This window comes from Stegodyphus dumicola, chromosome 1 (assembly GCF_044657685.1).
Source record: "Stegodyphus dumicola isolate Sdum_Otavi_A_Nest chromosome 1, ASM4465768v1".
NCBI classification, from domain to species: domain Eukaryota; kingdom Metazoa; phylum Arthropoda; class Arachnida; order Araneae; family Eresidae; genus Stegodyphus; species Stegodyphus dumicola.
This window is the reverse complement of record NC_140768.1, coordinates 135,446,812-135,464,611: the sequence shown is the minus strand read 5'-3', so window position 1 is coordinate 135,464,611 and position 17,800 is coordinate 135,446,812. Positions and strand designations below refer to the sequence as shown.

Sequence of the window (17,800 nt, the reverse complement as noted above, 5' to 3'; positions counted from 1 at the left end):
GACTATTAGAAATTTTGAATATTAGAAAATAAGCTATTTTATGCTTTGAAATGAATTACGTGGGGTTAAGTCGTCCTTTTACAACTTAAGAATGTGGTTAACACACATTCTTAAATTGGACAGGTTTTATCTAAATTATTAGTATAAAATATATAAACTATGAATTATTTTGTAACATAACTCAAATTACAAAATTCATTCTATATACGTTCAAATTTATTATCTTTTATGGAATAACTGTTTTTTTTAATTTAGGTAAAAATTGGATTTTTAGAAGTATTACAAATACAATGCAACACAAAGGTGATCTGATTGGAGAGGAAGGACTTTTTATTACGGTTTCTAGTTCGTATTTATATTACATTTGGTGAAAATCATCCAAAACACAGAATGCTGTACTTTCTTCTTCCATATATGTTATGAAATATTTCACACATTTAAAAGAAAGTGTTTCTTCAGAGTCTTGCACAATTATTTCCATATACCTCAGACTAAAATGACAACATATTCTTACGTTATTTTTTTAGTATGAATTTAGTGTTTTTATGGAAATTTTTGTTAAAATGTCATTAATATAAATTTATTTGCACACTCTACGCTTTAACTATTTCCCCATTTGACACTATTGAAAGTTTTTATTCATATCTTATTTATTTTAGTCTGCTAACAAAACTGAAACATCTAAAGAATAAGTTATTTTGAATATGTTTACAAAATATACGCGAAATTTTTATTCAAGTGAAAACGTCTATATACTATTCGAGAATTAATAAATTATCCGAAAAGTTTATGTGCGCTGAATGCCGCGCGTCTATAAAATAAATCTTTAAAAAAACAGCAGACATTCAGCCAGCGTGTGCGATAAACGCGCCAAAATTGGTAGCGCGGTCCCTCCCTCGCCAAGAGAGAAAAGTTAGTGATTCAGCCTGGTTTAGAGGAGCCTTAGCTCAGGAGCCGGAGCAGAAGTCCGGTTGGAAATTTTTAGCGGCTTTATCCATCCTCCATCGCCAGGCGAATGCGAAGCAGTTTTTGCATGTTTTTTCCTGGTAGAAGCAGCAGGCTGTGACTTTTTGGACTTCTTTATTTTTCCTCACAGTTTGTCTCTGGAAAGTTCAGTGGTAAAGTTACCATTCTTACGAAACATCTTAGCATGATTTTTATCATAAAACTGTGATCTCTCCATATCCACGGGGAAATGGTGCTTGCACCTGGCTACTGGGCCGAAGGCACCCTATCAAACAAATAAATATTCCTAATTTTGTAAGCTTAACACAAGTAGAAAAATTTCGGAGTTGTAATGGGTAAATTCAATTACAAAATAAGAATACAAATGAAAGTGATGCAACGAATAACTTTGCTGATAGCATTAAGTGAGAAAAATTTAGGTATATCCATATAACATACATGAATATAAAAATATCATTGCATTAAATCAGCCATTAAAATTTGAATGAGTTTATGTTATAATAACAAATGTTAAATTAGCCTTATACAAATCTTGTTTCTTCAAATTCAGACGAACTGGAGTGCGAAATTGTTTGTATAAACGTAAGAAGCGAATTCGAACAGCTTTGAAACTACAAACCATGAAATTTCGCTTAATCTAAATTATTAACCTCGAAATTTCATGAATTGTCCAGGAATTTTACATCTTTTTTTTTAGGTAATAGACCTCCGAATATCAATTATTTTAATATTTCATTTCGTGAAACATAGATGGCGTTACCTTACGGGAAATGTAACTGCTTCATTTTTTTTTAAACCATACCTTCTAACTGAAAAGGGCGGGGTTTATCTTCTCTCACTGTAATTCTGGAAAGTATATTATATCAGAAAATCGATTCTGTGATTATTTTCTTTCTAATAGCCTGAGGAATATGTATTTTAATTTCATCTGTAATCTTAAATACATGCGACGAAATAAGAATTATTTATGTAAATAGAGATTTTAGTTTAAATGAATTTTGTGTTCAGGGACCAGTTAGAATTTCTGCAATTCCTGGTTTGCCATTTACTATAGATTAGAGATATATGTTAAGTAATATGATATTAGAAATCAAGTAATGCGATATTCTACCCAGAAGCACATTTTGACTTTCAGTAAGAAATTTTGTTTTCAGCGATAACATATAAAAAGCAACTGAGAAATTAAGGAAGAATGATTCTTGCAATATGCTTTTAAAATTATTTTACCATATTTGAAAACTGAAAGGAAAAATTTTAAAATGTCATTTATAGTTATGCGAATTTACAGTAGTTTTTAGTAAATTAAAATATAAATTTGAAATAAATTAATTGCATTTATCCCTTTACTTGAGGATTATATTACCATTGAATATCTTGGGTTTATGCTTTGATATACATTTAATTTCATAGTAATTTTTGCTAAGGAAAAGTAAGTTTAATAACCTTTCCTTTTCCAATTTGCAGAGATACATCGTTCACAGATGCCCTCTGATGTAAAACACATTGTGACATGTAACAAGTCATCGTTTGCCTTTCATCTATATAAGTTACAATCAGTATTTTGTAAGATTACTGGTAATTAAAAAGAAATCAATCAAACTTTATTATTTGAATTGGTGCTTCAAGGATTACTAGGTATTTATTTTTTGTCGATGGGGTGCTCATGGCCAGTCATCATATAAAAAAACAAAGCGCTCTGCGCACCAAATGTATTGCATTTGATAGAAAATACAGGAACGAGTAAAATTACCCTGGATTCAAAAGATAGTGGAAATAAAACTCTCTCAGCTGGTAACAGAAATAGTAGATTTTAATTAAACAATTATTGCTGAGAAGATTAACACATTATTAAAGAAATTTCTATAATATAAACTCTCCAGACGAGCTGTTGTTTTGCTCTAATCTTCTGCCTCATAGAGTTTGCTATGAAAATTTTCTTCTATAATCACCTATAATCTTCTGAGTAGAGAAGGTGTTACACCACAACACAACGTGGACTTTGGTAATATTTATACCTTTATTCTCTATAATTTACACAGTTCATGACCACTTGCAGCCATGAATTCTCTCAGAAACTCTTAGCACACATTCTCACATAACAAAATTTCAAGACGCGTACGCCAGACGCTAGCATTGAGATGCCACGCGCAGACTGAACATACCGCCCGCCTTGACATGATGTAAATCATTTAAAATTGTAAACTTTACAATGAAAAATTTTACACAGTGTCACAATATAAAATACAGGTAAATAATTGTAAACATCAACATAACAACTAATGAACATCAACTGCTATAATAAAGAAACACAATAATTAATTATACACTCTTTTTTTTTTAAATTTGGCATATGTAAGACACAAACTTTATTAATTGATCTCATGAAAATGCTGGTTTTTGTTTTTACTGAAACTACTCTCATCTTATTGTCTTTACCTCGAAATATCTCTACGATTCCGCCAAGAGGCCTGAGCCGTAAGGAATTCTTCATAGATTAGTTTCAAATTGCCTACTACGCGTTTCATGAAACTTAACAAACTTGACACCTGTCTCCCAAAGACCTCCATGAATGGGAGCTCTTGGAAGAATGAAAGACGAATTAATACTCTCACCTGATAAATAATTGCCTAATTCGTCATCTGGCTTGCTGACTAGTTTATTCATTTATTTAATTCTGCATTACTACCAACAAAACTGGTTGCGTTATTGGTTGTTGCAATAAATGCTTGACTAGAAAGGTCTGTTACCATTTCGAGATGGCAAGCTCTGGTAACAAAACAAACGAAAATGTACACATACACCTTCTTAAGGCGATCTTTTCTATGTTATGGAAGATGTGGTTATTTTATAAAATAAAGTCCAAAAAAGTCAACTCCGAGGGAGTTGACCCATTAAGTTGCTGACAGGGCACTGGTTTTGTTTTTAGCATACGACACAGTTATGTACTATTTTTTCTGCAGATGTTGTGCACGTTTAAGGGCCAAAACCCTTGCCTAAGAAGAGACAGTAAGCCGTCTGGGCAAATATGCATGTATTTCTTATGAAACATCACAATAATTAATTGGTGAACTTATGAATTTTTGGTAGGATTACTGGAAATTTTCTATCAAAATTCTACTTACAATTAGCTAATCTTCCTACAACTCGTAAAATTCCATATTGATCTAAACATAGAAAATACTTCTTATCGTTCTATCTGGAGGTACCTTACGATTTTTTGGCAGGCTTGAGATTTCTCTCTTAAACTCACTGTTTTGAATTATCTTAATCATTTTACGTTCGGCTAATTTTAATTCGAGCTCTGAAGAGGGCCAGAAACTTTGTCCTTTCCTTTGCAGTTGCTTATAAAACTACAAATAAAACTTAAAACACGAATAATTTTAGTGTAATATTACTTAAATTTAAGAAATCCTCAATGAAAGGGTTAGCTTTCACGTTAAGATAAATATTAGAGTCACTAAGGGTTTTAAGTTCGTCTGGAAAGTCCTTCACTATGACTTCCACCGGAATCTCTCTATTTGGATACTTGTTGTTTCTCAGGAGCACCGCAGAATATACTGTTTTACAATACCACCTTTCTACAACATATCATTTTGTAAAAGTTTACTTGGGTCCAAACCTCGGGATATAAGATCACTCGGATTCTCATTTGATGACAGATGACGCCACTGATGATCATTACTCAACTTTTGAATTGTTGCCACTCGATTTGACTTGCAATAAAAGTCTGCAACTGGTAAGGCTCCTTTTGTAACCAGGAAAGTACTATCATGAAGTCACTCCACAGATACACCTTGTTCACAGGAATCTCTAATGCAGATATTACTTTGCAAGTAAGACTGTGGCACAAAAGCTCCAGTCTCGTAATAGTAACTCGTTTCATTGGCGAGACTCTGGATTTACTAGTTACTAGCTTTGTCTTCGCTTCTCCATGTCTCGAACGAGACTTCTTATAGAAATAATTAAGATATGGTTGCTCCGTATGCTACCTCAGAGGCATCTGCAAATCTATGACGTTTCACCTGGTCTACTACTGCAATAAGAATAAACTTTTCAGCTTCTATTTTACTTATAACTTCCAATTGGGTAGGGAATTTCTTCTATTAATCAGCTTCCTTTTTTCGGCAGTGGTTCATCCTAATTCAGCTTTAACAACCACAACCGTTGGAGGAATATTTTAGCTTTACTTATGATTGGCCCTAGTAAATCAATCGGGTCGAATAGTTTCGTAATTGTGGACAATATCTGCCGTTTGGCAGCAACTATGTCATTATCGGGTTTCACTCTAAAACTGAAACAGTCTCTCCTAGACCTCCAGAACACTCCGAAGTGTTGTAGATTCTTCATTAGGAAAAGGATAGGTGCAGTATCTTCCGCAAGTTCAGCCTGATTACTGTACCATTTGTCTAGTGGCATTCCTGCACTCTTTAGTATTGCAATTAACTGAGATTGAAGCTCCCTTACTATACTCAAAGATTCCGCTCGACTAAACACATCGTCCGTATAAATATTTTTAAGACTGGAGCAGCTGATGGAAATTTTGGACTTTCATCGATCGACAATTGCTTAAGAGTTCTCTTAGCTAAATATGGAGCACTAACTGTACCGTAGGTTACAGTATTAAGTTCGTAGACTTTTACATATGCATCACTTTCCTTTCTCCACAGGATTCGCTGCAAGCATCTCTGTTCAGGGTTAATTTCCATCATTCTGTACATTATTCTGATATCTGTAGTAAATGCGAATGGATTCTTTCCGAAATCTAAGCATGATTGAAAAGAGATCATCTTGATTAACCCCTCCATTAACGTTGTAAGGAATTTAGCGAAATTCCATTTGATGTTAAACATGATGCATTCTCAATTTAGTTGCTATTTTTTGAGGGCGATATGATCCCATGATGTGGCATATAGTACACTACCCTAGGCTCACCTTTCTCAGTAACCACAGTCGTATGCCCAAGCTTTTCATACTCCTTAAAAAATCCTGATACAGACTTAAATAAAATCAGGGTCTTTCACTAATCTTTTCCATGGTGAGTTTAATCTTTCAAGCTCAAAATTTTTTGTATTTCCTAAGCAAATAGGGACTTCCTTTAACGGTATTGTTACAATGTATCTTCCTTCCTCATTCCGCTTATGCGTTTGCATATACAGTTTTTCACATTTTGCCGTTTCTATAGTTTTTAAAATGGCTCTTTCAACATTCTCTATTTCCCAAAACGTCTTAAGAGTTTGATCTAACTCATTCTTCTCTTTAACGATTCCACAGTGATCTCCGTTATCATTTACTGATGATGTGCCACCGGAAACCACATACCCAATGTATTTTGAAGATTTTGAAAATGTATTTTGAAGGATGAAATTTGAATCTTTTACCTGTAACCCAGAGCGTAACAATTCATAAAATAGTTCTGCACCCAGTAGCATATATACTCGTTCTGATATGTAAAATTTATTATCCGCTAACTTAACATTGTTAAACTCTATAAGGTATTTCTTCCACCTTTCTAGCATACCTTCTTGGTGTAATGGTCAGCACGCTCGGCGCGTATTCGAGAGGTCCGTGGCTCGAGTCCCGGCTAGGGCATTGCTCATTTTTCATCTCTCCTGCTTCAAAAAAATACCTAATGTCTCTACAACTACTGAATACAAACATCAGTTTTCCTAGATATCTGCAGTTATTTTCGACACAGATTATAAGATATTTTGAACGCCTTTTTAGAATGCCTTCTTGGTGTAGTGGTCAGCACGCTCGACGCGAATTCGAGAAGTTCGTGGTTTGAGTCCTGGCGAGAGCATTGCTCATTTTTCATGTCTCCTACTTCGAAATAACCTAATGTCCCTACAAACTAAAAAGTCCAAATTTCTTACATAAGTTTTATTCTGATTGTTTACTGATGCGTTTACTTTGAATTTCACTATTTAAGATCTGTTGTTTATATCTGATACAATTACATTAGTTTTTTTTTTCCTTTAATATAATAAATCCATACACCTCCGCAATAAAAAGTTTCATTGAGAACCTCCATCAAGTACACATCATAATTTAACCTCATTTCCTGCCTGATTCGATAAACAACAAACTACAGTGCTCAATAAAATTATATTTCGTTTTTGCGAATTATGACTCATGAATTCAAAGCTGTTAGGTACAAATTCTGCAGCTGCAACCTTCAAGTCTATGTTTATAATTTCATTGTCGCCCTTTCACCTCTACTGGTGTCCGATTTTTTTTGTTTTTTATTTTAATCCGAAACATAATTATTGGCGCCGTTGAAAGACAAGTTCTGCTTCGAAAAATGTAAGGTTTTATAATGGCATTTTTTAGAAAAATATGAAATTTTCGAATTGCAGTTAGAAGCAGAATGCGAATTATTCAAGCAATTAAAGTACAATTTATCTTGTTTGACTATTTCATTCGACCATTCACCGGAAGTTTCAAGTAATTTGGGTATTTTGCTAAGAAATGATTTTCCTCTCAAAGAATACACTTCCAGCCTTTTACATGGGCAAAGAACACCTTTTAAAGATTTTTGGATGTTTTATAATTGTTGAGAGATTTTTTAAAGCTGTTAACATTTTCGGTATAGGATTTTCCGCGGGATGTGAAAAATAAAGCTGCTTCATTTGCCATTTGTGGAGGCGGAAACCAACTTTCAGCTTACAGAAATATGGGCTGACGTTTCTGGGTCTAATGTCTCAAACAATTTGGCTGATATTATTAACTGCTTCAATGTTTCGAAATCAGACACTTTGCTTAATTTTAAATAATATTCAAAATTTGTCGTTAATCGCGACAGAAACTGCACATGGGACTGATTTAAACGTTGAGCCATTTTAAAATTCTCTAAAGCAATTTGTGGCGGAAGTTCGAATTCTTTTAGAACAATACCTTTTCCTCATCTCCTCATCTCTTATAATCTCAAAAACCTTATATATCTCAAAAACCTTATATATCTAAAACTCTTATATATCTCAAAAACCTCATCTCTTATATAAAGGATAATGTTCGAAGCTTGTTCCCCTATCAAGCGTTTTTATACTTATAATAAGAAAATCTAAGGAATCGGAATTTTCTCCTGTGTTTCCGCTTTGACCATTATTATCAGTTTTGCTTTCAGCTCGTAATCGAGCAAGTTCCAGTTCTGTTCTACATCTATTCAATTTAATTTGTTCTATAAGGTATTTCCCCCGGTTATTAGCATACTTTCGTGGTGTAGTGGTAAGAACATTCGGCGTGTATTCGAGATGTGCGAGGTTCGAGTCCCGGCCAGGGCATTGCTCATTCTTCATGGCTCTCTAAAATATCCTTAGCTCCCGAACTAAAAAAGGTGGTGGATGATGACTCTCCACCACCAGGATTTGGCGATTAGGTTCCCTAATCCCAAGTCTCCCTTTAAAAGGAAGAATATTATTATTATTAAGGACACAGCCGGATTAAGGATCCTCCCAGCCGGCACAAGCCGGTCGTATGATCAAGAAAAGAGACTGGCCAGAATATATATATATATATATATATATAAGGAAAAAAAACATATAAAGTCCAAAATTTGAATTTCAGTGCCGAATTCCAACTCTGTCTTTGTTCGTATTTATAGTCTTCATTATTGTCTTTGCAAAATCTTTCAAATTTTAATAGTTCCTTTTAAAAAATCCTTAAAAATCTTTCTATATTTTTCTCTTGCACTCCGGGTAAGCGTACATTCATCGACTAAGTGCCTGGCGTCCCCAAACTTATCACAAATTAAGCATTTATCACTTTCTGTAGAGGGAGGAAGGGAGAGTATATAAGGGAGAGTACGCAATGAGAGATGGTGTACCACCGGGGTGCCTGGGTCAAGGGACCCTACCCCCAATCGAAAATATGCTAATTCGAACACAATGCAAGATATCCCAAGATGTGGCCAAGATATCTATTGCTTTTTTTAATTAATATATATATATGTTGTATGATCTTAAATTTACTTAGTGCACTCAAGAAGTCCTAGGCCCTCCCACTACCATGAATTTCACACAAGTCTTGCCTACTAATATAATTCAAAGCAACCGCTGCCGCTTAAGAATTTATTGAAACACAACACTTCTGAGTCAGACGCGAAGAAAACATTTTGCCCACTCCCAACTAGAAAGAACGCAAGTTAATTAATACATTTTCTGGCCTTTATATCTTCATGTATATTCACTTTTCTTATTATATTTTTTATTTATTATTTTTTGATTTGTTTTTACAAAGATTGCATTATTTTCTTATATTTTGTAATTTTCTAATGTTTATTTCAACTACTCTGAATTCTATTTCATAATGACAATTTCCAATGTTTAATTTTTACAAATAATATTGAACTCAAATGCATAAACACGAGGGTGTCGGGAGACGGTTACTCGAGCATTGTCGGCTTTACTGCAGAAATTGCTTTTCACTCAAAATTGAATTACCTAAAATGCTTAATCGGATTGAGTTCTTTGGATCTCTGCATTGGTTCTTAATCCCTTCTATTCCCGGAAATGTTTGGCCTGACTTGAATTGCCGGTTTGGCATCGCCTTATTGCTCGAGTAAATGACGAAACACCTTCGTATTTATTTCTTAATTATTGTTCGTTGAACGGAAGTTGGTTTATTCCCCTCGAAAAGTCAACTAATTTCCGATTAATGACAATGATTACTTGCATTTAAGTTATTTCTTGCTCTTAATTTCTTCTTTTTGCAATTGAAATTTTGTTATTCATGATTTAATTCCAGTCTCCGTTAAACATTTTTAACAATTTACATTCAAGTTACTTCAAAACATCTTTCGAAATAGAACTTACTAAGTATGGATTCACTCTTTTCAGATAATTCTACTATAATTAATCTTAGGAGATAATATAATCAATATTATTTAGTCAATAAATTGTTATGTATAATATATATATATATTATAGATATATTGATGATGTCATTGCATTTAATAACTACAACAAAATAGAAGTTGCTAATATCTACCCTACATGCTTAAAACTAAATAAAACAAATACAGAGCAGCATAATGTAGTCTACCTTGATTTACATATTATTGATAACAATTTTATAAAAGTTTACGACAAAAGAAGAGAATTTAATTTTTCCACACTAAAATTAACCAACTGGAATTCAAATATTTCCAAAAGAGTCATCCTTAACACAATTTATTCACAGCTACTCAGAATAAAATGAATTTGCAATACTGCAAAACACCTACAAGAAGAAATACTATACTTCGTAACTATGTTGAAAAGTAACCTAATTCCTCATAAAATAATTAAAAATACCTTAAAAAAAGCTGGCATTAGCCTTACCTATTTTTAGATATTTTGAATTAGATAATGATATTTTATGCTTAAAGCCCAATGGGACGGTATAAAGTGGATGGTTGATTCAGAGAATCTAATGTAAAAATGTACAGATAATTCTTGTTACTACATTTTCTTTCCTCCAAAAAATTTTGACACAATACTTTTAATACTATTGTTTAAATAGTTTTAAATTTCTTTGATGGCCAATTTTACTACTTTTATTAACAAATCGGGCCTTTTCGTTTTTCATAGTAGCTTGATCGCCCGCTAGCTTGAAGAATTACGACTTTTTATTAACAAAATGACTGTTTTTTCCTTTTACTCTTACTTTAGAGGCCATGTTAAGTAGTATTAGCTGAATTAGCCATTTTCACTTTCAGTAACAATTTTTTCTTCCAACAACTTGACTGACGCCATTTTGAAATCTTTCCACGTTTTTCCGAGCTTTCCGACCCCCCTCGAAAATTAGAGACGAGTTACAGCTAACGGACAGTCTTTTCGTATTGGCTGATGCCCAAAAGACATCGCTCCCCCTACTTACTTCACACGACGAGTGGGATGACGCTGAAGTACACAGAAGGGAATTACAACCCCTTTTCAATTTAGTTTTAAGAGGGAGAGCTCTGCATCGCCACAGGTCAGTTTTTTCTGTTTCTTTTACTACAACTTTTTTCTTGGTCTTAGCAAGACCCACTGTGTTTGTTTTCATTTAAAATTTCATTTAAAATTAATTACAGATTTCTAAATTTTATAAAGGTATAAATCTTTAAGCTTTCAGGTCCAGTCTGTATGTTATTGTATATTTAGGACTAATAGCAGACCGCTATTTATTTTTATTTTTATTGTTATTTGTATCATGATTTTTGATGTGATCGGAATAGTTTTTACATATTTTAACACCTTAATGTGTCATTTTGTGCGGACGCGTCGGGAAATTGGAACAGAGAATTGAGACTAATAAATTTTCCAAGACACTTTGTTTAATTAAAAATTTTGTAGCGAAAAAGTTCAATTGTCTTTTTCGGCGAAACGCGTAATGGAGTTAGCTTGATTCGACGTTCAATTAGATATTTCCCTTGAAAAGCCAGATTGGACCTCGAATTCAGCTAATTTACCATTTTCCACTTTCTATTTTTATCTGATTTTGTTTGTTTTATGTTTTAACTTGTTCCTTGGTTTGATTTTCATATGTTTTAATTTTTCAAGTTTTACATCGATAGGTATTTTACTGTATTTTTGCCATTACTAGTTTCCAACGCTTAGTGTTTTACTGTGTTTATTTTCTCGTGTAGCATAATTTCTCACCCTTCAATGACATTTTTTTTAAATGTGTTGAACTTTTTTGGAGCCACAGCTCCTGGTAACTTTTAGGCGAGCTTATTACAATTTCTAATTTACTTAATTTTGCAGCATATTGCGCAAAAAATTATCTAGACCAAATTGGTCATACAGTATTGTACTAACTACCTTGCTTGTTAATATATATATATATATTGCAAATTATTCATGGGCTTAAAAAGTGAAGTTAGGATGATAATTACTAATTGATGAGAGCGTACATGATCACATGAAAGAAATGCTGTCCAGGAAAGCTAAGCAGGAACAGAAACAGCAGTACATAGCAAAATCACACAAAGTAAGACCCAGTGTGCAAAAATTAAAAGAACAGAATACAATTAATCAGTAAATTACACAGTACAAGTTAGAAGTAATAATAATAAGGGAGAGTAGGAGAGAGGAGTACATAAGGGAGAGTAGGTGGTCTTAAAAGGAAGAGTATATAAGACCTCCCGCGTTCTTAGCATGTTTTCCTGGTGTAGTGGTAAGCACACTCGGCCCATATTCGAGAGGTCCGTGTTCGAGTCCTAGCGAAGGCATTGCTCACTTTTCCCGACTCCGGCTTCGAAATAACCTAATTAACTCTACAGTTCTAATTGTAATACTTCAGCTTCTTCAGATTTACGATGGTCTACTATGGAATTACCCAACTCTATGCCCGAATTTATGGATCGGATTTAAAAGCTTCATTATTAATCGCTAGATTTGAATAAGCAACACTTATCTTTTCACTTAATTCCATATTTAATTTTAAAGCTAGTAGGTTTAAATCTTTAGAAATAGACTCTAAATTATAACCAAGCTATTCCTAGATGCAACTTTACCGGTTCCTGTAATAAATCCGAAAGCACATGACATATTAAGCACCGGACTTGGATAAAATTTCGGGAGAGAAATCGGAGGCAAGGGAAAGGAAAAAGGAGGATGGCTTAAAGAATCAAAAACCAAAAAGGGAATCAGACAAATGTCTCAGTACCTGAAGAGAGTTGGGAAGAATAACCATTTCTTATCCAGTTTTAATCTTATACTTTTGATACACAAGTAATTATACAGGGGTTCTACTGCTTTTGCAGTACTTCCCTGTAAAGATGAGATAAGTCCACAATGAGCATGGTGATGATGGATCCTGCATGAGTCCCATGGAAAGAGCTCATTTCCAAGTTCCACTAGATGCGCCGCTGATTAACTTGCAGGATTTGCAAGTTTAATTGCTATAGAGCGCTGAAAGTAGGAGAATGCATGAGTGACACCGTTAGTCAGGATTGCAGATGTTGAGAGGGCGTGACTACATTGTCACGTGAGGTGTGAAGTAGTCGTTGATACGTTGCAAGATATCAGGTTAGAAAAGCTTGTAGTATGGTGTGGCCGCAACTTGTCAGCAACCGTGGTAGTGACTGCTATGAACTGTAGATTTACACAAACACGTAAGAAAGGTTTAAATCCCTTTTTATTCCACTTTAGAAATAACAGCTGCGTTCACTTGACGCTCACAAACTACGCCGACCCGGCGGTTTAACAAAACAGCAACGTGAAACTAAAAATTAATGACAGGATGAATAAACAACTAGATCACTACCTACGAGGCTCTGAAATCGTAATTAACCTAACCGCGTTCTAAAATACAGCTGAGATTCAGCGAGCTTACTGATTAAGCAGTTGAAAGATTCAACGAACTGCCGAGATAGGCACACAGGCCGAAACGCGCGGTTCTTAAATTTCTACCTTGCAAACTTCACGTTCGCGATTCAAGAAGACACCTACGATCTCGTTTCCCTTCTATTTAAACTCAACTTACTTCTGCTAAAATTTGAATATACTGCGCGTTCTACTACAATTTACATACTCTAGCATTGGTAATTCTAGGAGAAAGTAAAGGCTTGACAGGAAAGATAGCTTAAAATAAATGTTAGTTAAAATAAATATAAACCCTACATTTGCCGCTGCCAGAATTTGGTAAACTTGGAAGCAGGTCCTAGAAACGACCTGTGGTAAAGTTTCCATATTCTAACCTAAGACTCAAGAGCTCCGTTTACATAAGACAAACTTTTACCTAAAACCTTTACAATCATTTCTGTAGCTGGTTAGGATACAATATCTTCTTACAGGATCCTTTCTGCTATTTGGTCTTCATCAATCAATCTTTTTCACTTCCAGCATCTAGAAGGAATAAGTATTAGTATATTCCAAATACATTATGATTTACACTTTCTTAACACTTGATAAAGTTTTCGTTTTCGATCCTTTTCTTTTCATTAATTAACTACTTACATTCACATTCATTCAAATATTCAAACATGAATTTAACTTTACCCTGGTTCTCCACCATGTGTGGTGTCAAACAGGAATCTTCGTGTTTTTGTATTATAATACTTCCCCTAACCGCAATGATTTGTTAGAATTCAAAACGACCAAATATGACACACCTTAATCCAACATACTGAAACTCGATGAGCTATGTTTAATATTCTTAAATTCAAGTGTATGTGGAGAACCCTAAAAAACACATTTATTCTAATTTTTCCCCTCATTCATTTTTTCACATGCAGGCTTTCGCTCTAAAGCATGATTTTAACTACTGTTTAACACTTAGGTTTTAACTCGTTTCTTTTGAGCATTTACTTTTAGCATTTTATGCTTCTAGACTAAATTATACTTTTACGTAACTTTCAAGCATCTATATTTACACAATTCTAATACATATGAATTTTACAATTTACCATAAAATGAATAAGAGAAAATAAAAATTTACTTCACGCTTTCTTCGCGAAGCTGGCGGCACTGAAACTAAATTTTACATTAATATAAGAATACGAAGTTATTTTACTTTCGGCCAAATTTTGGCTTTAACATAACAGAACCAGTCTTTCGACCAACTCGAACTGCTTGCTCTTAGATTTTACACTTAAATAAAATAATGTTTTTGCCTTAGCTAAATAAAGTAAAACAAAACTAAGTCTCAACCGAGACAAATTGACTTCCATCAACACATAGAACTTCGTATTTACACATAACATTTCAGAACAAAAGAAAAATTTATAGAAGATTTTAACTGATCTTTGACTTTTCGATGCTTGGAACTCCGACATCCTCTTCTGGCAGAATTGATCCCAAGTTACAGAGTTCATGGAAGTTAATCTCCGCTTTTGGTTTCTTCGAGTTTCCTCCATGGTGACTTTCCTTTTTCGCCCTCTGTACGCCGGCCTCTTGGGGTGGTAGTCTTCGGGTTCCTGTCTTTTCCGTTTGGCCCCTGGACGACTGGTCTTGGCGGCCTCCGGTCTGGATTCTTGCTTGAATTTTTTCTGCTGGTGCCAATCTTTTCTTTCCTCTTGCTGTCTTTTTCTTCTTGTGAACGGCGGCCTTGTTTGCTCTTGACTATCTGGCCCTGGAAGTAGTTTCCTCGACGCAGATTTTCTACTGTTAATAGTGATCAGTCGGTACTACCGAACCGGGTATTTTGTAACGGGTACTGAAAATCGGTACATCCAAGTACTTCAGTACCGAAATCGGTATTTTTCGGTATTCGTTACTTCTGTACCGAAACGGATATTTTTCGGTATTCGTTACTTCTGTACCGAAACGGGTACTTTTCGGTATTCGTTACTTCTGTACCGAAACAGGTGCTTTTCGGTATTCGCTACTTTGTAACGAAAATATGTGTCTTTTCTCGGTATTTCGGTATTCGTTACTGGAGGATCGATGAGGGTTCAGCCCTCTTCGGTTTTGGTACGAAGACAGTAGTATCTGGTTGTATTTGCGAAATGGTGATATGCGCTTCTTGTGTCCATGAATGGCCTGCTCCTCAGGCACTTCCGTAGTTGACATGTTTTCTGATATTCAAAATCTTACTCCGTACAGATAAAATCAAACACGTGGTGACGTGGCAGAGTTCCTTCAGTGCGCAAAATCGTTAGCTGCGTATTTCGGTACTCCAAATCGTTACTAGGGCACTTCGGTACTCGAAATCGTTACTAGGGTACTTTGGTACTCCAAATCGTTACTAAGGTACTTCGGTACTCCAAATCGTTACTTGGGTACTCGGTACTTGAAATCGGTTGTCGGTACTTTTCAAAGTAACGGTTACTTGAGTAACGAGTATTTTGTACCGGGTACTTGTCTGTACCCGTTACTCTCGTACCGGGTACAAGAAAGTACCGAAGTTGCCCATCACTAACTGTGGGAAGTTGTACCTGGTCTTTTCCTGTTTACCAAAGATTCTTTACGAGGCGGCGTTGATTTCCTGCACTTCTTGAATGCTGGAGTGTGACCATTTTCGTTCCTTCTTTTCGGGACCCTAGAATGACTTGTAGAAGGGCTAGGTTCCTCTTCTGATCTCTGCTTCTTGGGTGGTGGAGCGGGCGGCGTTAATTTTGGAATTTCCACTTCTTTTGCGCTTGAGTCCTGCAAGAAACTTTTAAGGATTTCAAAATCATTTTGATTATAATATTTTTTCACCTGGTCGGGACTTGCTTTACAGACCTCCCCTCTCTCGTTCTTAAGGTACAATACGACTCCCTTGATTTCCTGAATTACATAGGGGCCTTCAAATTTTGGAACTAACTTTGCAGTAAAATTGTCTGGGGCACTTGATAAAGAAAATTTCCGCTTCAACACTTTGTCACCTACTTTAAAATCTGCTTCACGGCGTTTTCGATCATAGTAAAGTTTCTGTCTATTTCTTGCCGTATCCGAACTTTTAACCGCCTGATCAAATAGTTTCTGCATATCTTTTTGTTTGAATTCTTGTTCCCTTTGTCGCACAAAGAATAATTTATTTAGTGGCGTAATTAACTTTCGTCCTAAAAATAATTCTGCTGGAGTTTTTCCAGTAGTATCATGATTTGCTGTTCTTAAAGCATAAGCTAACTCATTTATGTAGCCATCCCAGCGCTTGTGATGTGTGCTAACATAACTTCGAATTATTTTTACAATATTTTTATTAACTCTTTCTGCGATGTTTGCCTGTGGTCTATACGGAACCATTTTGATATTGCGTATGCCAAGTCCAGTGCAAATGTTTTCAAAAATTTGGCTAACGAATTGTTTACGTTATCGCTAATTACTTTTATCGGTGCACCGTATTTTAAAATGTACCTGTGTAAGAATGCATCTGCAACTGTTTTGGCTGACGCGCGTTTAAGTGCAACAATTTATGTCCACTTTGAAAAAGGATCTACAATTACTAAAAGAAAACGATTTTTATTTAACTTACTCTGGGGAAAAGCACCAAGAAGATCTATGCCTAAAATTCCATTCGGAATGCTATTTAAGTATCCGGCCGGGCTGTAATTAATATCATTTATTAATTGACATTGATTGAACGACCTGACATACGCAGTTACTATTTTGTATAATTGCGGGAAATATACCGCCTCGCGTACCCTTTTTATAGTCTTTCTGACCCCTAAATGACCCGATGTTGGCGCGTCGTGTAATTCCTTCAAAATGCTCAATCGAAGAGAGGCTGGGATGACTGGTCTATACTCAAAATTTTCGTTTGTTGATTTCGTATAAAGCAATAAGTTATCTATTATTTCATAGTTTTCTGCTCTACTTCTTATTGCGGCGACATCTGTATGTTCAAAGATTTCGGGGTCTTTTAAATAAGCATAAATACTTCCAAATTCAGGATCAGCTTTCAATTCAGCAATAATTGTTTCTCTAGAGTCTAAAATTTTAGAAGTCAACTCAGCGTATTTGAGTTCATTCCCTTCATGGTCCAGTTTTATTCGGGATAGTGTGTCAGCTACATTATTTTCATTCCCTGGTTTATATTTAATTATTAGATTATATTCTTGAAGTTTTAAAGCCCATCCTATTAAACTAGGCGTTAGGTTTTTTCCCGAGTAAAGTCTACCAACAGCCGCATGATCCGAAAAGACTGTTACTGGCGCTTTGCCGAAATAAACTCGAAATTTCTGTACGGCCATTAATACGGCTAATGTTTCTCTCTCTGTAGCTGTATAATTCCTTTGCGTAGAATTTAAAGTTTTCTGCATGAGAACCCCACCTACGGCATAACCCGACGCATCTTCTGCATTTTCCAGGTTTTCGTCCCCTTCCGTGAATTTCAAAACAGGGGCATTGGTGAGTGCTTCTTTTAACCTTTCAAATGCTGTATTTGCTTCTGCTGTCCACGTAAACTAACTTTTTTTCTTTTAATTACTAACAGCGGTTCAACAATG

At 35.0% G+C, this 17,800-nt stretch overlaps 1 long non-coding RNA gene across 2 annotated transcripts in view; it reads right to left on the bottom strand.

The window, feature by feature from the left end:
* Positions 1–17,800, bottom strand: part of LOC146999255 (uncharacterized) — a 61,441-nt gene that overhangs the window by 3,147 nt on the left and 40,494 nt on the right. Inside the window, exon 3 of one of the 2 annotated variants that reach the window (XR_015042249.1) lies at positions 13,048–13,775. The exons of the other annotated variant lie outside the window; for it this stretch is intronic. This is a non-coding gene — a long non-coding RNA (uncharacterized LOC146999255). Of the gene's footprint in view, positions 1–13,047; positions 13,776–17,800 lie in introns of those variants that run through there. 2 annotated transcript variants of the gene reach the window in all.